The sequence below is a fragment of the Stigmatopora argus genome, chromosome 14 (assembly GCF_051989625.1).
Source record: "Stigmatopora argus isolate UIUO_Sarg chromosome 14, RoL_Sarg_1.0, whole genome shotgun sequence".
In the NCBI taxonomy this organism is placed as follows: Eukaryota; Metazoa; Chordata; class Actinopteri; order Syngnathiformes; family Syngnathidae; genus Stigmatopora; species Stigmatopora argus.
Window position 1 is genome coordinate 1,137,499 of NC_135400.1, and position 23,018 is coordinate 1,160,516.

The 23,018-nt window shown below is 46.0% G+C and overlaps 1 pseudogene; it reads left to right on the forward strand.

Moving 5' to 3' along the window:
- The window catches only part of LOC144088219 (primary amine oxidase, liver isozyme-like), a 39,286-nt pseudogene that overhangs the window by 10,860 nt on the left and 5,408 nt on the right, over positions 1 to 23,018 (forward strand).

Consider the following 23,018-nt stretch of genomic DNA (forward strand, 5'->3'; position numbering starts at 1 on the left):
TTTTTTTCCAAGCAGTGTCTCTAACGACCAGAATATAAACTCCTTTGTGAAGTGGGCTCTTTTTGTTTTTGTACTCGCCTCTCTTCTTTTGAATATAATTTTAATCGGAATTTATTCAAGCAGGGCATCTAAATGTTCCTCTCAGCCCGCTCATCTTCTGAAAGGGAAACACGACGAGTGCTGCCGCGTGTTTGCAGATCTCACTCAGGGTGAGTATTTGCAGGTCCAACAGTACATGCTGAATCAGAAATAATTAAATATATCATCCAGGCAGCTCACGAAGACCTCCGAGAACTTCTTATTCTTAATCGACTTTTCACTGCCTGGGAAAGTAGAGGTATTGTCTTACTTGGATGGAGTCGGTTCAAAGCCAGTGCGCGAAGCCACTGTGGTTTTCTTCTACGGTTCCAGAGGCCACATTAAGGAGTATGTGGTGGGGCCTCTACCAAAGCCTATTTACCACAAGGATGTCCCCCAGGAGAGGTACAAAGCAGAGCTGCCCATTAACGCGCGCACGGTTACCATTGGGAAGTACAAATTGTTGTTAACGTTTCTCCTACGAGAACTGTTCCCCTAACTGCCAAAGCTCATGAACGAGAGCTTTGGTGCCAACAAGCAAATACTCCCGTTCGAGCAAATGCCACGCGGAGTGCGATCAGGTGACAGGAAAACATGGATGTCTTTCTTCAGAGACTTGAGCGACATGTACATCCACCCGGTGGGTTTTGAGGTTCTCGTTAACCACGAGACATTAATGAAACCAAATGGAAAGTGGAGAAACTTTTTTATAACGGTCAGTATTTTGACACTGTGGAGGAACTAAAACGGAAATATGATGCAAGATCTGTGAAAAGAATTGTTTACAATCAGCGTGTGGATTATGGATCTCTGAAGCCCAAGCAAAAGCCACTGCAGCTGAGCCCGTTGCAGTACTACACAAATGGGAAACGCTTCAGCGTAAGCGGTAACCACGTACTCTACTTGTATTGGAGCTTTACTTTTGGCTTAAATTCTCTCACTGGCATGCGGGTGTTCGACGTGCGCTTTAAGGGGGAGAGGATTGTGTACGAGTTGAGTGTACAGGAAGTCATGTCGGTAAACGGATCAGTGACGCCCGGGATGATTATCACCAAGTTTTTAAACTCCAGCATCGGAGTCGGGCGTTTTGCACATGAACTGGTCCGTGGCACAGATTGTCCCCATGACGCCACTTATGTTGACACATACCGCTACATCGACATTAAATTACCTATCAGGTTCAGGAATTCAATTTGTATATTCGAACACAGCTTCGGTCGTCCTCTGCGGAGACACTTTGCGGACTTTTCACAAATAGTTATGGTGGGATGGTAAACAGCGCTTTGGTAATCAGGACAATCACTGCTATAGGAAATTACGATTACGTGTGGGATTTTATCTTCTATCAAAGTGTAGCTATTGAAGCCAAAGTGCACGCCACAGGCTACATCTCGTCATCTTATCTTGTGGACGGCAGTTTGAAACACGGCCACCAGGTGGCAAAAATGTCTTGCGGAACATCCACACGCACTTCATCAACTTCAAAGTGGATTTGGACGTGTCGGGTGAGTCAAAAGTTGTTTTATTATGGAAAACAAATAAGAAATAATCTAAATAGGAATTATTCAGCTTTTTATGGAATGTTTGCATTTCACACACCCTTAAGTCAGTGGCAGGCCGTCAGGGCCTTCAAGGCTTTCTATGCTGGCCTAAGAAATATCTGAATCATATATTATATTTTGTCCATCAATACTTATTAAATAATTCCAAATGGTCTGTTAGCTTCCTTTCATTGCATTTACCCCTGGTTGCACTGCTTCCAGATGTGTGTTTTCATATTGAAGCATTTAACCAATCACATTTCAGCCATTATTTGTTGCCAGGGTCAGAAATCTGCCTCAAGGCCTACACAATCAGTTTTGCAGGCTCTGCAGCATTTAACAAGCATCGATAAAACTGTTGCTTTAACCAATCAGAATTCGATTTGGTGACACCAAGGCCTTCTTGCAGGCGTAGGGATACGTCATTGCCTTCTCGCAGTCGTAGGGATACGTCATTGCCTTCTCGCAGTCGTAGGGATACGTCATTGCTTTCACATACTATGATTAGCTAGTGACTAGCCAGAGCTACCAAACTGTATTTGGAGTGAGCTGCACACGCAAATATATTGTTTTGTTGATTAAAAGCCATTTTCAAGACGGAAATACGACAGGACAGGCTCGACTTTCAGCATTAGCTTCGATGGCCATAGAAAAGAAGGAAGAAAGAAAGGAGGATGGATATTGTGTACAGTTAAAAAGGATTTTTGGTGAGGAAAATATGGCTATATTCCTAAATAATATTTCAATTGTGGGCCCGGTTCTGATATCTGAAAAGCTCCAGTGTTTGTACAGACGCTCCCCTACTTACGAACGCAATTGGTTCCGAGCGATTGTTCATAAGTTGAATTTGTTTGTAAGTTGATTCAGTGCTATATTTTGTATTATAATTTATGTTTAAGGCCGATATAAGTATATTGAAGGTTTATATAAGTGCATTTGTATGTTTAAGGCTTGTATAAGTAACACGCATTGGTTTGTACTGAAGAAAAAAAACATTTAATAAAATGGAGAGAATATGTACAGTACTGTAGAGAGAGAGGGAGATTTATGTATTAGAAACTGGCCAAAAGAAGCGACCTAATGACAATTGCACAGTTTTCTTCTTTTTTTCATCATAAATGATGCTGGAGCACTGTATGGCATCATTCAATTGATTTGCAAACTTTGTGCAACGTTCAATATTTGGGTCCTGCTGCTCGATCTTTCTGTTTATAAATGGTACTGACGGTCGAACGATTCAATGCCCATGAAACGCTCACCACTCTCACGCGCATCAAGCTTCGTTATTATTGCCACTCGTTTCAAATGAAATGGCTTGCCTCTTCCTTGCAACTCCCTCAATAGAAGCCTTTAGCTTTTTACCAACCATATTCAATATGGGATGCATGAGATATTTAATGATACAAATGAAAAAGGTTCTTTGCACACTGGAGATACATTCACGCACTTCCGCATTGCAACGAAGAAGAAGGTAGATGCTGGGTGAGCTGAGCTCTCACAGCGCCAGGCGTCGGTATTAGCGGCGGAAAGAAGTACTACTCCGAAAAAGGCGAAATACAAAATTGGACTTGCGAACATTTTTGGACTTAAACGCAATTTGCAGACATGTTCGTATGTACCGTTGTTCGTAAGTTGAATGTTCGTAAGTAGGGGAGCGTCTGTATTTAAGCTCCAGTTTTTGTATTTAATCACTAAATGCTGCTAAGAAGTGGATTTTACCCCATTTTAGTGCATTTTTTGCCGTTTCGCCATTGACGTCCATCGCTGTCTTTTCCCGGGGAAATCACCCCCTGGCCTGGTTGTAATGTCTCAAAAGCTCCAGTATTTGTATTCAATCAATGAATGCTGCTAGAAAGTGGATTTTACCCCATTTTAGTGCATTTTTTGCATTTCGTGTATGGACATATATGGACGTGTCGACGTTCATCGCTGTTTATCCCGAGGAAATGTCAGTTCTGATGTCTAAAAAGCGCCAGTATTTGTATTTAATCAATAAATGCTGTTTTTGGCTGGATTTTACCCCATTTTCGGACAATGTTTGCCCGTACGCCATTGAAGTTCATCTCTGTCTTTTCCGGGTAAAATCACCCCCCTGGCCTGGTTTTAATGTCTGAAAAGCTCCAGTATTTGTGTTTAATTATTAAATGCTGCTAGGAAGTGGATTTTACCCCCTTTTGTGCATAGATTTATTGTTAGATTGATTCGTTGAAGGGGCTATGAGAAAATGCACGGACCGCCACTGACAATGACAATACCGTACCTTCAATTCCTAGGCATACAGACAATAGCCGTGGCCGAAAGTTACTGGATGTGCGGATATTATATATTGCGTAATGTTCTTCCACCACGCTGGATTGGTAAATCCACTTTGGCAAGGATGAAAATGTCTGTTCAAGTAATATATAAAGGAGAGGCTGATCTTGGATTGGATTGGAACTTTATTTCATCCCATATTCAGGAAATTTCCTTGGTTGCAGTAGTAAGACAGTAGCAAGCACAGACAAGCCACGCAATTGGGTGGGTCGGGTCGCAAAGGTTGCAAAACAACAAAGCAAAAATCACAAAGTAAAAGGCAAAATATATTGGGAAGCATTAAGAAATATTAAAATGCAATTAAAAAAGATAGAAAAGCAGCAAAAACACAAAACGAGCAAGAGCGGACGGAGCTACCGCTACTGGCTGCCACTTGAGCGGCGCCATGTTGGTTGCAGTAGCAAAAACGGATGAAGACACAAGAAAAAGACATTGTAGAGTTAGATAAAACTGGAACCACACAGGAAGTCTACTTCTGCAGACTGAGTCCGAGTTTGAAAATATGCAGAATCACTCTCCCAAGCTTATCCGCACAGTCCCTCAGTTATCTGGAGCTGAAGAATCAACAGCAACAGAGTACGACACTTCAGATACTCCGTTTCCGGCCTGGAAAGCGCTGACAGCTCTTCTATCTTATCCTCATAAGAATAGATGGAATGATTGGTCTGAAGCGTCGCTTCTTCTCCCGGTACTTTTATCCAGCTCCTGATTTCCTCCGGCATCGAGGTGTTGCTCTTTCTGCTGCGTATTGTTCACAGCTGACTCCATGTGTGACAGCGGAGTCATGGCTGAATGGTTCCAAAAAAGAACTAGCAGAAAGAAATCAAGCTAATAGAACAAAGAAAGTTGTAAAAACATTAAAGTCAAAAGGATAATTTACAAAGTAAAGTAAAAGGAATGTATTAAGAAATATTAAAATGTAATAGAAAAAAAGATAGAAAGGCTCTAAAACACGAAAAACAAATAAGAGTGGACAGAGCTACTGCCACCGGCTGCCGCCTTGCTCGTTTTGTGTTTTTGCTGCTTTTTTAATTGCATTTTAATATTTCTTAATGATTTCCCATATACTTTGCCTTTTACTTTGTGCTTTAAATGAAGTACACTAGCCAGACAGAATAGGTAGATGAAGGAGTGTGGGACGAGCCAGACAAGAACAGTCTTCCTGTGGGTTGAGCCAACCGAATGAGGTGTTGCTGTGGAGTGGATCATCTGAGAAAAGTCTTCCTGTGGGACGAGCCAACCGAGAGAGGTCTTGCTGTGGAATCGGTCATCTGAGAAAAGTCTTCCTGCGGGACGAGCAACACAGTGACACCAGGAATTTGACCCAGGTTGTGCAGGCACCCGGGAGTCGCAGATAGCAGCTTATGTTTACGTGAGCAGGGGGGTTGACCTCCCGAGAAAGATACTAGATGGTGCCGAGGCGATGGGGAAGGACGGCAGATGTCCTTCACGGGCTCACTATACTGTGCTTAGATGTCGGACACGATTGCGAAGGGCGGCAAATGTCCTTCACTGTACTGCTTTAAAAGATGCTGACATGTTCAATAAAGTGGGTCTTTGTTCCTGTCTCACTGCTGTCCAAGCGTGCACTCTGTTCAATCTTCAATAGTAGCGCAGATTTAGACAGCGTTGTGATCATAATTTTGTTCGTCTAAGATGATTGGCGAATAGATTCAGAGACGGGAGTTCATGTATGGTAATTGGTATTGAGTTCCAGATATGAGGGGCACGGACAGAGAAGGTGCTTTGGCCGAATGCACTCTTTTTGAAGGGAACTACACAGTCACCTCTACAGCCAGCCTGTGTTGACGTATTGGAACTTTTCTTACAAAAGCTTGCAGTCAAGGAGGAGCTTTCTGATGGAAGATTGTTAACTAAGGTGGCATCTGCACATTTAACAGTAATGTCCCATTTCAGATGATTTTTTTTAATACCTGAAGGTGGTGGTGCGGTTTTTGGTTTTCGGTACAATACTTTATGAGCTTGCTTATAAATGGTTTCAATTGGTTTTAGTGTTGTCTTGCAGGCCAATGACCAACTTGATAGGGGAAGTAAGTCATGTGTGATATAATCATTGTGTCAAAATACAGTTTTGCTGACTCAGGAGTTAGACTGTTTCTAATGAACCTAAATTTGGACAAATTTAATTTACCGTATTTTCACGACTATATGGTGCAACGCATTTAAAGGTGCAGTGTCAGTAACGAGTGCTCTTTCTGTATTTGACACACACAAGGCGCACCGCACCAAAACACGCAGCCAGTTATGGCAAAACATACACCAGCTTAAACATACGGACACACCCTAAAACACGTTTTTAAAAAGGCAACGGAAGCAAAACTGAGTTCGGTTGTACTTTATTTATCCATTTTACAATGTACTCACGTCATCATCACCCACAAATCCATCAAAGTCCTAATTTTCTGTGTCCGAATTGAACACTTGACCAAATGATTCATTAAAAACGCCGGTTTCCCTCTCTTCATTGTCAGAGTCACTGTCATTGCCATGTGCCTCCACAGAAATTATGCCGGCTTTGGCAAAAGCTCGAACAACAGTGCAAGCAGACACGTTAGTCGAAGCGTCCACAATCCATTCGCAAATAGTATAGTAACTAGCCCGGCGCTGCCTACCACCCTTCGTAAAGCTGTGTTCGCCAGCTATCATCCATTGTTCCCATGCTGCTCGCAACTTTGCTTTGAACGCCCGGTTGATGCCGGTGTTCTTTAGTGTTGGAATAATGATTAAAACCTTTTGAATCATTATTAGTAATATTTAATTAAAATAGGAAAACATCTTTCAACATAACTGCTTACAACTTCGAAGGAGAATCGCTCCCAACGTGGCTTCGTTCGCAAGAGCATTCTGACGAGCGGCATACTCTTCGGTCCATTTAGCGGCACATAACCAAAACATTCAAAGGTAATTTGATTTAAACAATTGCATAAGCAAAAACAACTGTCTCAACTGTTTTGAACAATTGTATAAGCTTAACCGAATGACATCATGAAGGTTATAAAAACAACTGTCACAACAATCTGTTTTTATCGGAACACCTGCGTAAGAATTTGCACAATAAGCAAAACAACGGCATTAGAATTTGCACCAGTAAGCATAATAATTTCTTTATAAGGTAAACAGAGCAAAGCAGTTTAAGAGTCCTTGTAGATCCTGGAACTTGTTGTCCTGTTCAGTCCATAGTTATGAAAACAATTGACTGGCCCTGAACAGGAAGACTGGGGGAAAGTGCACTCAGTCCAAACAGTATGGCACTATTTAAATTATAGCTTCATTACCTATTAATTCCAAATGAACATATAGTAACATCCCAGAATGAACCCAACATTCCCCCTTTTTATTATATGTTCGTTATTCATTTTATGGCAAATCCAAGAAGAGAGGGATATCTCCGTTGGCTGTTTTAATTTTACTCGCTTAGGCCCTACTCGTTCGGCAGGTCTGAAAAGCAGAAAACAAAATCATTTTCGCCCAATCCATCCTTGGAATTACCATGCTCCTGAAATTCACTGCTTCCCTCAGTACGTCTCATCAACAGAGGATATAATTCATGCAATTTAGAATTTGTAGGGGCAATCGCAGTGGTTATAAGTCGGCTTATCAAGGATCTTAAGCAGGGAATAATACAACACCCACATAATGTCAAAATCGTAGCAAAAAGGGCTACGGAAAATGTAACAGATTAGGCCAAATCATTATTAGTATGGCCTTATCCCACAAATCTGTCAAGCGGATAATAATTCTACTCCAGGATGCTTTTTCATCTTGCGGTTTAGGGTCTGCAGGCCATCGTTGGCCCTGGTGTGGGACCCAGTGGGGGGCGTGTTGTTGAGTGCAACATTTTCAAACATTGCATACGCCCCCTGCTCCTTCATGAAGCATTTCTTACCGCTGCACGATCCAGGAACATCATTGTCACCAATATGCCATAATATTGTGAAAAAATTCCATTCATTTTTCTTTAACCAGCCAATCTCCCATATTAAAGTATTTTGAACAATCCAACCATTCAAAAAACAGTAATAATATCGTTTTATCCTCCAAAACTAGCTCTCTTCAATTAAGAGCCTTTTGAACTTCACAAAACAAAAAATAAAATAATAATAATAGCATTATTCCCAATTCCAAAGCTTTTACCAAATCATTTTTTACAAACAGATTTTCTATCACCTCATTTCTTATTAAATCCCAAAAATAAATGCGAAGGTCATTGCGGAAACCCTGCTGCTTTTATTATGAAGTGTTTAACGGAAGCGCGCTCTTAGCCGCTAACTGTGACCTTCACAAATGCTGCGAAGCAGCTTATCTTTTGTTGACATTCCTAAGTGCTCTCTTTTTCTTTTTGAGCACAATGCTTGGCCTCCTGTGCACAATTATAATGCTTTTTAGAGAAGACTAAATTAATTACTCTCCCGATATCCAACTATATCACAATATTTTGCCAAGACCCCATAATCACCATATGCTGCAAGCATAACTATATCATAGCAAAAACCCATTTCTGCCCTCAAGTTTGCTTCAGCACCCCCAAGGCCAATTATTGTAATATTCTCCATGGAAGGGGTCCCCCAAAAATTTTTAGTCGCTTGTACGGTCCGCGCACATACTATACTGTATTATAATGTCTAACACCGTCAAATCAGCCGCACCAAAACAGAGCGCTTCCCCCGCAATCGACGCATTATTTGGCAAGTTTAGAGTATGACAAAAACGCAGTTTTGGCAACCCCGCTAAACATTTAATTGGCCGTTTTGTATTTCTGTTAACCAAAATATTCCCGCTAGCAGACGGGAACGAAACCAGGATAAGCCAAAATAAACCCTTTCATTCCAGTACATTGACAGTACATTTAGTTACTATTAACAAAGTATGCCTAGCACTTGGAAATAACCATTTTAATTGCCGTTTTACAACTTTCAGCATCACACAAAAAAATCCAATTGAATTCATTCACAAAGAATGTGATCTCTGGTTTAAAATTAGCTCAACATCCTCATGTTCAAAATCCTCATTCAAATCATTTTGAGCAGGCCTGCCTTGTTTTTAGAGACCTTTTTGTCCAGGCAATCACGCGATACATGCCTCAATTCTCCACAAACCCAGCACATAGCATTTTTGAAAACCCGATTTCTGTTCAACCTCATTTGTTTTTTTTCCAACCCCTTGGTAACATTTCTATTCTGTCCCCGTCAGCCGAGGAGGCCGCGCTATCTTTTATTTTTTCACACAACGGACCCGTTTTATCACCCTTCTTTCTGTGGAACAAGCCGCCTCGCTTGTATCTCCCTTCACATATTATATATAGATTACTTCTATGCTTAGTGCGTATTTTATCCTGCAGGTTTTAATATTTCATGCATATTTAAGCTGGCCAGCAAACCCATATTTGTTTATCCATAAATTTAGGTGTTTAACCCTTGTAGCGCTTTGATTTGCAACAAATTTCATCTTTACACGGCAGACACTGTTTCGGATCGTCGTCGCTAGCCGCTTTGATATTTGAGCTGCCCATTTTGAAGGGAGCTCGCGTGCACTCAGTTATCAGTTAGCAAATTTCTTTTCCGCGGAACGACACACGTAACACACGCAACACAAATGTATACCCTAGCGTGATATACTGTCAGAGCTATATTTGTACCTTCCGTACAGGACACCCCGAACTGCCCCAAGTTCCTACTGTATAACCTAGCGTGAAATACTGTCAGAGCTATATTTGTACCATTCCGTCCGTACAGGACACCCCGAACTGCCCCAAATTCCTAATGTATAACCTAGCGTGAAATACTGTCAGAGCTATATTTGTACCTTTCCGGACCGCGGCACAGGACACCCCGAACTGCCCCAAGTTTTATAGACTCATGCTCTGTCTCTTTACCTGGCAGCGACTAGTATACCCAGGGTTTTAAAATCGCCATCCCCAGGACGCGAGCCTTACTTCTCAAAATAAGGCCATCGCGTGTGATGCCCTTCGCGCATTTGGAACCCGTCAACAATATGCAGCCATCACACGCGGACTCGGCAGAAATGTCGATAGATGCTCACCCAGAGGATAGTCGTCAACCGATCAGAATCCAGGCGCTGCTGAGAAATAATCCAGCCTGGAAAAGGGATTCTCGCCGTGCACGGTCACTCCAGATATTGAACTGCAGCGTCTGGATTCCTTATCGGTGTGTTGACCCCGGCTACTCGAAGGACCAAATGTTGGAATAATGATTAAAACCTTTTGAATCATTATTAGTAATATTTAATTAAAATAGGAAAACATCTTTCAACATAACTGCTTACAACTTCGAAGGAGAATCGCTCCCAACGTGGCTTCGTTCGCAAGAGCATTCTGACGAGCGGCATACTCTTCGGTCCATTTAGCGGCACATAACCAAAACATTCAAAGGTAATCTGATTTAAACAATTGCATAAGCAAAAACAACTGTCTCAACTGTTTTGAACAATTGTATAAGCTTAACCGAATAACATCATGAAGGTTATAAAAACAATTGTCACAACAATCTGTTTTTATCGGAACACCTGCGTAAGAATTTGCACAATAAGCAAAACAACGGCATTAGAATTTGCACCAGTAAGCATAATAATTTCTTTATAAGGTAAACAGAGCAAAGCAGTTTAAGAGTCCTTGTAGATCCTGGAACTTGTTGTCCTGTTCAGTCCATAGTTATGAAAACAATTGACTGGCCCTGAACAGGAAGACTGGGGGAAAGTGCACTCAGTCCAAACAGTATGGCACTATTTAAATTATAGCTTCATTACCTATTAATTCCAAATGAACATATAGTAACATCCCAGAATGAACCCAACATTTAGTTAAGCCTCCGGGAATGACGGCAAGCTCTGAGTTCATTTTCGTGACTTGGTTTTTCACCACTGATGTGAGATGAGCATGCATGGAGTCGCAAATCAACATTGACGGCGAGCCGTGAAAAAACCCATATGGTCTCTTAACATACACCTCACGTAGCCATTCTCTCATTTTCTCCTCGTCCATCCAGCCCTTTTGGTTTGCCTTCACGATGACGCCAGCTAGAAACTTTTCTTTCGGCAGCGACTTTCGCTTAAAAATCACCATAGGTGGTAGTTTACTGTCGTTCTTGGCAACCAAGAACGACAGTAAAAGCCGACTTCTTGTGCCCCGTTGTTCGTATCGCTACCAAGCTGGTCCCCTTCTTCTCCACAGTGTGGTTCACCGAGGTGTCGAAAGTCAGCGGCACCTTGTCCATGTTCGTTATGCGGTTAGGCTGTATAAGTTTGACGGTAATCTTCTTGGTGCAGTAGGGGGAGACAACAGTTAGAACCTTCACGAGGTGTCTCCCGAGAGGCCGCCCGCCGCGGCCTGCGAATCCAACACAACCACCCAGAGCTGCCACCCAGGAACATGGCGCCCTATGTTTTTCATCCAGCCGCAGATGTCCGCCCTGCCTCACACCTCCGGTTACTCCTCCTAAGGGCAGGCGACGTCGAGGAGAACCCGGGACCTTCCTGCCCGGGATGCTCTAAGACGATCCGTCGTGACTTCACCCCACTGGTCTGCAACGCTTGCCGACGAAATTTCCACAGGACCTGTAGCGGCCTGACCCGAACACAGATAAAGAGTCATCAAGGCTTTCTCTGCGGATCCTGTTCCGGAAATGCCGTCGTGCCGTCACTTCCGCGCACAGCCTACGTGGGACCGAAAGAAAAATGCTGTGTCTGCAAAATCTCCTTTTCCCCTACCATCTCCCCCATCCCCTGCTCGAACTGCCCCAACAAATCCCGCCGCTCTTGCTCTGGACTACCTCGCTCCCAAACTAATGCAAACTGGCTATGCCCGACCTGTTCACCACCCCTGACACAACAATCCTCCACACACCAAACAGCCATAACAATACACCAACCTATAAACGCAAACTGCCCCACCTGTAATAACAAATTAATCGTTTCACGCTCTCCCCTGACATGTAGATCCGGCAAACGTGGATTCCACCTCAAATGCGCCCCTTATTCACATAAATGCAAAGCCCACCACCTCTTTGTTTTCCTGAGTTGAACGTCCTGTCTGATCTGAGTAGCGTGAGTCCTGCTAGCTGCACTGTAGCGTCGGGTATTTGTGGGTGAAGCCACGTCTCTGTGATTAATAGCATTGAGCATTCGCGAACGTAGCGATTAACTTTGAGCTCTTATTGCAAATCGTCCACTCTGTTTACAATGGATCTGACATTGGAGAGATATACAGTGGGGCAAATAATTATTTTGTCAACCACCAATTACCAAACTTTTACAAAAACAATGACCAAAAAACAGTTACCAATTTCGTCATACGCAGTTTCTGGGTGTGATGACAAATAGGCTTTTGTTGTTGATGATGATGACGAATTATTATTATTGTGCAAGTTCTCCAACTTGAAAAGATTAGAGGCATGTAATTGTCAAGATGGGTAAACCTCAACCATGACAGACAGAATGTGGAAAAAATAAACAGAAAATCAGATTTTTAAAGAATTTATTTCATAATTAGAGTGGAAAATATATATTTGGTCACCTACAGAGACTGAATCTGCAATAGGTAAAATGCTTGGTGTAAAGAAATCAACTGTGGGAGCAATTATTAGAAAATGGAAGACATACAAGATCACTGATAATCTCCCTCGATCTGGGGCTCCATGCAAGATCTCACCCTGTGGCGTCAAAATGATAACAAGAACGGTGAGCAAAAATCCCAGAACCACACAGGAGGACCTAGTGAATCACCTACAGAGAGCCGGGACCACAACAATAACAAAGGCTACTATCAGTAACACAATGCGCCGCCAGGGACTCAAATCCTGCCAGACGTGTCCTCCTGCTGAAGCCAATACACAGCCAGGCCCGTCTGCGGTTCGCTAGAGAGCATTTGGATGATCCGGAAGAGGACTGGGAGAATGTGTTATGGTCAGATGTAACCAAAATAGAACTTTTTGGTAGTAACACAGGTTCTTGTGTTTGGAGGAGAAAGAATACTGAATTGCAGCCGAAGAACACCATTCCTATTGTGAAGCATGGGGGTGGAAACATCCTGCTTTGGGCTGTTTTTCTGCAAAGGGACCAGAGGTGGACTGATCTGTGTAAAGCAGGGGTCACCAAACTACGGCCCGCGGGCCGGATACGGCCCGTCAGCACATTTGGCCCGGCCCTCTGAACAATACCAGAGATGCTATCGGATTTATTTCCAATTTGGAAAAAAAAAAATCCAGAATTTTTTTTTTTCCCCAAAAAAAAATCCTAGGCCCCGCCCTGTCAAAGAGAGAACGGAATAATGGCGAAAAAGTTAGGTAAGAGAAAAAATGATTCAGAATGCAGGGTATTTAACCTGGAGTGGACAAACGATTATTTTTTTGTTCAATGCAAAGAAAAGGCTGTTTGTCTCATCTGTCAAGAGACGGTGGCGGTATTCAAAGAATACAATCTTCGCTGACACTATGAATCCCGTCACAAAGACAAGTACGATAGCTTGCAAGGCCAAATACGAGCAGACAAACTCAAAGCGAAAAAGTGAACTACTATCTCAGCAGAATACATTTGTACGCCAAGCTCAGCTGAACCAGGCATCCGTTCGGGCCAGCTTTCCAGTTGCTAAACTGATAGCAAGCAGCGGTAAGCCTTTCACTGACGGAGAGTTTGTTAAGAAATGTATGGATGCTGTCGCGGAGGAGGTGTGTCCCGAGAAGAAAGATCCATTTAATGCCGTAAGTCTGTCGGCGAGTACAATCACCAGACGCGTTGAAGAAATTGGGAGTAATGTATATGCCCAGCTGCAGCAGAAGACGAAATAATTTGACTTTTTTTCATTAGCACTGGATGAAAGCACGGACGTGCAAGACACAGCGCAACTGCTCATTTTTATTTGTGGAGTTAGCATAAACTTTGAGATATGCGAGGATCTGGCAGCCCTCCAAAGTCTCAAAGGGACTACAATGGGAGAGGATATTTTTGACAAAGTGTGCCAAACCATGGAGAAGTTGGACCTGGACTGGTCAAAGCTAGCTAGCATCACGACTGACGGGGCTCCTAGCATGGTGGGCGAAACTCGCGGTCTAATGGGACGCATGAACCGGGAGTTGGAAAAAAGGGGTCTCACCGCCCCGCTACAAGTCCACTGCCTAATTCACCAGTAAGGACTGTGCTGCAAAGTGTTGACGTGAGAGAGATTCTGCTCTGACAACTGAGCTGAACTTTTATCTGTTAAGATTGTGCATGGCACAACAGAAAGTTAATGTTCCATGGCTTTTTTTTCTATGAAGAACCCAGAGAGAGTTATTTAGTTATTATTTATTTCATAAATAGTGTTATTTATTTCCTGTTTTTTCTGTGAAGAACTCAGAGGGTTGTTTAGTTATTATTTATTTCATTAATAGTGTTATTATTTGTTTCCTGACTTTTTTTCTGTAAAGAAAAAAAGGGTTATTTGGTTATGTGTGGCTTTCTGGAAAACAATAATTTTTTTAAGCTCCCCTACGATCGTCACACTTTTTCTTATACAAACTGACACCGGCCCCCCATCAGAGAAGGGAAAGGTTATGTGGCCCTCACAGGAAAAAGTTTGGGGACCCCTGGTCTAAATATTCGGTTCTTGGATGTGAACTTAATGAACTGTAGTCAAAGATTGTCCGTTGGATGGACAATGGGCCACAAGACCTGCCCAAAACAACACCTGGAATGATCTCATCTCATCTCATTTTCTGAACCGCTTTATCCTCATTAGGGTCGCGGGCAGTTGGAATTATTCGGGTCCAATTTCAACATAAGAACATGGAAGGAGTCGGCGTCTACTACTACTATGTCTTTCATTGGTGGAAGCTCTGGGTCAACTCCATTGCATCATACAGCCCCCCCAATTGATCCCTTCCGTCTCAAACTTAATTATGACAGGGAAAGTGATTTGGTCTACCAAAGAGCATTTGAATCAATTCAGTGGAAAACCTTTACACTTAATAGCACATGGCTGGCACTGAGCTTACTCGAGAACAGAGCAAGTGATACGTGATGAGTTTAAAATATTTTCCTCACATTTCATTAGCACTTGCATTGGGACATGAAGCATGAGAACTGGGACCCACAGTGAGAGGCAACAGATTGGAAAGAAGATCAAATACCAAACATTGTATTCTCCTAGTAATTAATGTTTTTGTATACAGGGCATTGTGTCGGGCACAGGAATCTTGGAACATGCAACATCACGGCAATGAGCTTTCGGACCACAAGGATCCCGAACACTTTAAAACTCGCTGCTGGTCCAAGTGGCCTGTCAATGTTGGACTTTGTTCCACTTTGACTCCAGTTATATTTGAGGTAGAATGTATTAAAAATGTGCACCACACATTTACAAATAGAAATTTGTTCTGGAAGTCGAACTGCAGCCATTAGTCGTCACAGTAAGCCAGTATGAGTGATTGCCTTGCCAGTGGATGTGATTATCCCCGTTTGCCAATAATGCAGTAATGGGCAAAAATGTGACACATTGAAAACACAAACAAACATATTAACCATTTGAATGGATTTTAACCTCCTCATTTTGCATTAAGTTATACCCCTCTCTTAATGCTATCAGTTTAGCTGCTTGTGCCTAGTAGTGAGGCATTGGGCATTAGTCCCTTTGAAATCAACAAAATGACTGCCTTGCTCTGTTATGAATTTGGAAGCCAAACTAACCAGTCATTGAGGCAATCAGATGTTTAATCACAGCGATTTTCTAGTGTAGCATCCGAAAAATGTGAAAGTACCGTATTTTCTCGCATATAAGCCGCCCCACGTATAAACTGCACCCTTAAAATTGCCTGAAAATAATTGAATCTTACAATTAATCCATCCCCGATTCATAATTTTCACCTCCATAATTATGGATTTAATAGGGAGTACAAATGTGTTACTTTGAAGGGAAAATCTTAAGAAAAATCATCGCACTTGGTATTTCTGAGATACTGTATGAATTGAAAGCACTTTATTAGAGCATAAGAAAGTTATTCATCCAATAAATGGTTGTTTTTGTGATAGCTTTGCACTTTTATATAACTGTTAATATATCCATAATAGCATTAGACGGCGGAGCCAACTTTCACACGTGTGTAGCTCTTTATTGCAACACTCAGACCAACCTCAAAACATGTCAACATCCGGGTCACGCTGTATTACACAATGGTCACTAGGTGGAGGTGGTTGAACACACTTGTATAACCTGAGGCAACTAAACAGTTCCTGTATCAATATACTACACTCCTCCCTTTAACTATGAAGTTCCTATTAAGAATTAACACTCAACTTCAAAAATTCTCTTTGCCTCATTATTTTTTTTTAAATAACTTTACTTCTCAAATTGTAACTTAATTATTACTGCTAACGCAACCATTAGACCCAATATTTCAGTTTTTGACATTCCAATCTCAGGAACTCTTTTTCACATTTTTGTATGAACAGGAACTCTTTTATTTTAGGAACAACGTTCTTCACAACTGACCGATCACAAATTCAGTCGCTTAGGGGGTGCTCTATCTCTCACTGGGTACCTGCGCCAAAGCACCTCTGGGGAACTGACAGCTCGGTTGTCAGGTGTAACTGTCTTGTCACAGGCCACTGAGCCTGGTGAAGGTGTTACATGTGTCTCTTCGGGTGAGTACGGGCTACCATCTACTGCTCCAGGTGTTCCTTTCCCCCCACATCTGCGTGAACCACCACAGGGTAGTTGTTTGTGACGTCCAGCTGCTCATCCGGAAATTCCAATGTCTCTGGTCTGGACGGTTGGTTGTACAGCAGATGATCAATGTGGATTGAGCGTCGGCTCACTCCATTCCACACCAGGTAGGTGACTGGTCCGAGTCTCTTTTCCACTGTTACTTTTGTCCACCTCTCCTTTCCTCCACGTCAAATTCCGGATCAGGACTGAGTCACCCTCAGACAGATGTCTCAGCTTGGAGGCGGTTTTATCATGATAGTGTTTATGCTTCCGTTGTTTTGCTTCCACCAATCGAGCGAGATCTGGTTTCAGTAAGCTGAACCTGGTCCTGATTTGATGTTTGAGAAACAGTTCAGCTGGTGTACAACCTGTAACACTGTATGGTGTATTCCTGTATGACATCAGGAAGTTAGCTAGCCTGTGCTGCATTGTTATTGTGACATTTTGTTTTCTTTCCTCGAGCACTTGTTTCAGCAGTGATGCTTTCACTGTCTGAACTGCTCGCTCTGCAGCTCCATTGGAAGCGGGATGGTAATCTTGTATACTAAAAAGTGGTGTTGATCTTTCTCTGCAAAGTCAATATGTATTCGCTGCCAAACTCTAGTCGGCCACTGCCAGCAGTGTAGAGGTGCTGCTACTGGTAGTTTCCTCACACTCTGACAGGCCTCACATTGTTGTACTGTATGTTCTATTTCACGGTCCATCTGCGGCCACCACAAGTAGCTCCTGGCCAAGGCCTTCATCCTGCATCCTCCAGGTTGTCCTTGGTGAAGATCATGCAGTAATCGCTCTCGGTGTGCTGGTGGAATGATAACTCGAATTCCCCACAATATGCAACCTTGTTCCACAGACAGTTCATTTTTCCTGAAAAAGTATGGTTTCAGTCTCTCGTCCTTGTTATGACTTGGCCATCCAGACCGAGTCAGCTCCAGTACTTTGCATAGGACTGGGTCCTTGAGAGTGCTCTGTGTGATCTCTATAGCCTGCACAGGAAGCTCATCCATTACTGAGAAATAGAAGATGCTGTTTTCCTCCACTGTATTATCCTTTTCCTTCCCCGGCAGTCTAGATAACGCATCTGCGTTGGCATTTTCTGCTGATGTTCTGTACTCTATACTGTCTAAGCCAGGGGTCACCAAACTACGGCCCGCGGGCCGTATACGGCCCGCCGGCACATTTGGACCGGCCCTCTGAACAATACCAGAGACGCTATCGGATTTTTTTCCTATTTGGCCTTGAAGACTGGGACGTTTTAATCTTGTGTTTGGTTCATTGCACCCCTGCTGAGCCCACATATCATCCCAGTGAAGCGGGCCTTCGCATTGCTTCTTTGGTGACACGCGCGGGGAGAGTGTTTCTGTTATGATCACGCTGCGTCGCTGGGTCGTCGCAGCGCGATCGGGTGCATCTGTTACGGTCGCACCGCGTCGTGTGACGCGACCGTGAATGTAGGTAGACCCAAATGCAGGAAGCAGGAGAGGACGAGGCATTAGCGTGATACGGAGTCCTTTAATGAATCAACCAAAACGTGGAAAACAAACGTGGCCGCATGCGGCGCGCATACGGACAGAGGCAACAGAATGGCAACAGAATAACGACAGCCTACTACCGCTAGCAACCGCTAACAACAGTCAATGGTAGTCATCGACAGTGAACGATAGTGAACGATCCGGCGACGTGTGATGACGCGTCGCTACTTAAATACAGGAACCGAAAGAAATCAATGGATTGGCTACAGCCGGTACGTGTCGACGGCAACCCAGGAGGGCCAAAAGGGCCACTCCTGACAGTACCTCCCCCCTAAGGGACGGATTCCAGACGCCCCAAAGCCAAATGTCCATGAAAAGCGGAAAAGCAGCCAGGGAGGGCGGCGCAGGTTACTGTACACTTGGTCCGGGGGGCGTCCGCGCCAGCCCGTGAAGCAACGAGAGGTTGGCCAGTCCGGCGGGCGTCCGCGCCAGCCCGTGAAGCAACGGGAGAGTGGCCGGTCCGGCGGGCGTCCGCGCCGGCCAGAGACGAGGCGAGGAAGTGGTCGGTCCGGCGGGCGTCCGCGCCGGCCGATGACGAGGCGTGGGCATGGTCGGTCCGGCGGGCGTCCGCGCCGGCCGATGACGAGGCGTGGGCATGGTCGGTCCGGCGGGCGTCCGCGCCGGCCGATGACGAGGCGTGGGCATGGTCGGTCCGGCGGGCGTCCGCGCCGGCCGATGACGAGGCGTAGGCAGGGTCGGTCCGGCGGGCGTCCGCGCCGGCCAATGGCGAGACGTAGGAGAGGCCTCTCCAGCAGACCTCGGCGCTTGGAGAGGAGTGGGAGTAGCCGGTCCAGCGGGCCTCCCCGCTGGTGCCCTAGGTGCTGGCCAGGCCCCCTGCCCTTAACAGACAACGGAACTTTAGCATGGTCGTCGGGTACCTTACCCTGGCTGTTCGGGGGGTCGCCTGCCCCCTCGGTCGGGAGGGCAGGAAGGTCACTCTCGCCGTCGCCGGGCCCCTCGCGCAGGGGCGCCGCAGAGTCACTCTCGCCGTCGCCAGCCCCCTCGTCCAGGGGCGCCGGAGAGTCACTCTCTCCCTCGCCGGCCCCCTCGTCCAGGGGCGCCGGAGAGTCACTCTCTCCCTCGCCGGCCCCCTCGTCCAGGGGCGCCGGAGAGTCACTCTCTCCCTCGCCGGCCCCCTCGTCCAGGGGCGCCGGAGAGTCCCTCTCTCCCTCGCCAGCCCCCTCGTCCAGGGGCGCCAGAGAGTCCCTCTCTCCCTCGCTGGCCGCCTCGTCCAGGGGCGCCGGAGAGTCGCTCTTGCCTTCGCCGAACCCCTCGTCCAGGGGCCCCGGCGCGTCGCCGCCACTTCCAGGCGGGTGAGAGCTGGGCGGGAGATAGCTGGGCGGGAGAGAGCTGGGCGGGAGAGAGCTGGGCGGGAGAGAGCAGGGTGGGAGAGAGCAGGGCGGGAGAGTGCAGGGCGGGAGAGTGCAGGGCGGGAGAGTGCAGGGCGGGAGAGTGCAGGGCGGGAGAGTGCAGGGCGGGAGAGAGCTGGGCTCGAGGAAATCAGCCGGAGTGAGGCGGAAACCGGGCCGGCCGAAACCGGCAAGGATGAAATTTATCAGTCTGGGACTAGGCATACTGGAACTCGGCAGAAAGGAGCTCGGCAGAACGGAGCTCGGCAGACCTGCCGGCACCGGAAGCCTGGTTCGTGGCTTCGGCACGGGTGGTTGCGGAGCTGGGAGCGGCGTGGTCGGCCGAGGAGCTGGGAGCGGCGTGGTCGGCCGAGGAGCTGGGAGCGGCGTGGTCGGCCGAGGAGCTGGGAGCGGCGTGGTCGGCCGAGGAGCTGGGAGCGGCGTGGTCGGCCGAGGAGCTGGGAGCGGCATGGTCGGCCGAGGAGCTGGGAGCGGCGTGGTCGGCCGAGGAGCTGGGAGCGGCGTGGTTGGCCGAGGAGCTGGGAGCGGCGTGGTCGGCCGAGGAGCTGGGAGCGGCGTGGTCGGCCGAGAAGCCTGGTCAGGGGCTCGAGCGTCCAGGCCCTCCCTCTGCTTCTCCCTGCGACGTAGCGCTCGCCGCCGCCTCCGGGAGGGCGTCACAGCATGCCGGCCACCACGTGGTGGCCCATCGTAGCTGGCCAGCCGACCAGGTGAAAGACCTCGCTGCTGCGCCTCCCCAAAAAAACAAGACGGGCGGTGTTCGAAACTCCTACCGGAGCCCCCCCGCCGGCCGCCACGCGGTGGTCCTTTATAGATGGCCCGCGGACCTGGCAGATGCTGGGCGGGGTAATCCAGGTCTGAGTAGTCGGAGGGGCAATGGCGATCCTTCTCCAGTGGGGCATAACGTTCAGCGTCTTTAGTTGGAGCGTATCGGATTCCGTATCGGCTAAGAAAATAGCCGTCCCAGACCGAATCTCCAGCATCCAACTCACTTAGCCGCTGGCCGTCCTCCTCTTCAGAAAGGTCGGAGTCCCAATCTCCAGCATATAAATCTATTAGCCCCCGGTCGTCCTCACCTTCAGAAAAGTCCGAGTCCCAACGGACAAAGACTTGGCGTTCCAAAGGAGCCGAGGGAGGCTGGCGTCGACGAGCGCGTCGGCGCGAGCGTGGGTAGCCTCCCGCTGGGTCCATTATGGCCGGATCCTTCTGTTATGATCACGCTGCGTCGCTGGGTCGTCGCAGCGCGATCGGGTGCATCTGTTACGGTCGCGCCGCGTCGTGTGACGCGACCGTGGATGTAGGTAGACCCAAATGCAGGAAGCAGGAGAGGACAAGGCATTAGCGTGATACGGAGTCCTTTAATGAATCAACCAAAACGTGGAAAACAAACGTGGCCGCATGCGGCGCGCATACGGACAGAGGCAACAGAATGGCAACAGAATAACGACAGCTAGCTACCGCTAGCAACCGCTAACAACAGTCAATGGTAGTCATCGACAGTGAACGATAGTGAACGATCCGGCGACGTGTGATGACGCGTCGCTACTTAAATACAGGAACCGAAAGAAATCAATGGATTGGCTACAGCCGGTACGTGTCGACGGCAACCCAGGAGGGCCAAAAGGGCCACTCCTGACAGTTTCCCTTTGATGGATGCGGGCACTTCCACCGTTGCATGCGCGAGCAGAGTGTTAGCGAGACATCTGGACGATCGCAGGTGAGGGCGGAGCCGTGGGGCCATCGCTATTGCAATGCTATTCAAGCATATAAAAACTGTGCAACCTGAACCTGTTTGAGAACGGAATAATGGCGAAAAGGTTAGTTAAGAGAAAAATTGATTCAGAATGCAAGGTATTTCACCTGCAGTGGACAAACGATTATTTTTTTGTTCAATGCAAAGAAAAGGCTGTTTGTCTCATCTGTCAAGAGACGGTGGCAGTATTCAAAGAATACAATCTTCGCCGGCACTATGAATCCCGTCACAAAGACAAGTACGATTGCGTGCAAGGCCAAATACGAGCAGACAAACTCTCAAAGCTAAAAGTTGGACTATTATCTCAGCAGACTACATTTCTACGCCAAGCTCAGCTGAACCAGGCATCCATTCGGGCCAGCTTTCGGGTTGCTAAACTGATAGCAAGCAACGGTAAGCCTTTCACTGACGGAGAGTTTTTTAAGAAATGTATGGATGTTGTCGTGGAGGAAGTGTGTCCCGAGAAGAAAGATGTATTTAATGCCGTAAGTCTGTCGGCGAGTACAATCACCAGACGCGTTGAAGAAATCGGGAGTAATGTATATGCCCAGCTGCAGCAGAAGACGAAAGAATTTGACTTTTTTTCATTAGCACTGGATGAAAGCACGGACGTGCAAGACACAGCGCAACTGCTCATTTTTATTCGTGGAGTTAGCGCAAACTGAGATTTGCGAGGATCTGGCAGCCCCCAAAGTCTCAAAGGGACTACAATGGGAGAGGATATTTTTGACAAAGTGTGCCAAACCATGGAGAAGTTGGACCTGGACTGGTCAAAGCTAGCTAGCATCACGACTGACGGGGCTCCTAGCATGGTGGCCGAAACTCGCGGTCTAATAATGGGACGCATGAACCGAGAGTTGGAAAAAAGGGGTCCCACCGCCCCGCTACTAGTCCACTGCCGAATTCACCTTCAAGCACTGTGCTGCAAAATGTTGACGTGGGATTCTGTAATGACGGTTGTGGTGTCGTGCATAAACTTTAGAGCAAAGGGAGAAGATTGTGCATGCCACAACAGAAAGTTAATGTTCCATGGCTTTTTTTTCTATGAAGAACCCAGAGAGAGTTATTTAGTTATTATTTATTTCATAAATAGTGTTATTTATTTCCAGTTTTTTTCTGTGAAGAACTCAGAGAGGGTTATTTAGTTATTATTTATTTCATTAATAGTGTTATTATTTGTTTCCTGACTTTTTTTCTGTAAAGAACCTGGAAAGGGTTATTTGGTTATGTGTGGCTTTCTGGAAAACAATAACAAATTTAAGCTCCCCTACGATCGTCACACTTTTTCTGTTACAAACTGACACCGGCCCCCCATCAGAGAAGGGAAAAGTTATGTGGCCCTCACAGGAAAAAGTTTTGGGACCCCTGGTCTAAGCCATCAGTCTCAGCGCCCAGCGCTGCATTCACAGAGCAGCTAAAGTGGGAATTTCAGACTTGGGTCCCAAAATGGCAAGAAGGGGCTTGTGGTCAGTTATTAAACTGAACTTGCGGCCATCTAAATATTTATTAAATTTGGTCGCGCCAAAAATTGCGGCCAAAGCCTCTTTCTCTATCTGACTGTATTTGCTTTCTGCCTCTGTCAATGTACGCGACGCAAATGCGATCGGTTTCTCATCCCCATTTGCCATTATGTGAGACATGACCGCCCCTTCTCCATAAGGGATGCATCTGAAGCTAATCTCAGGGGTTTCTTGGTGTCATAGTGAACTACTACTGAGTTTTTTA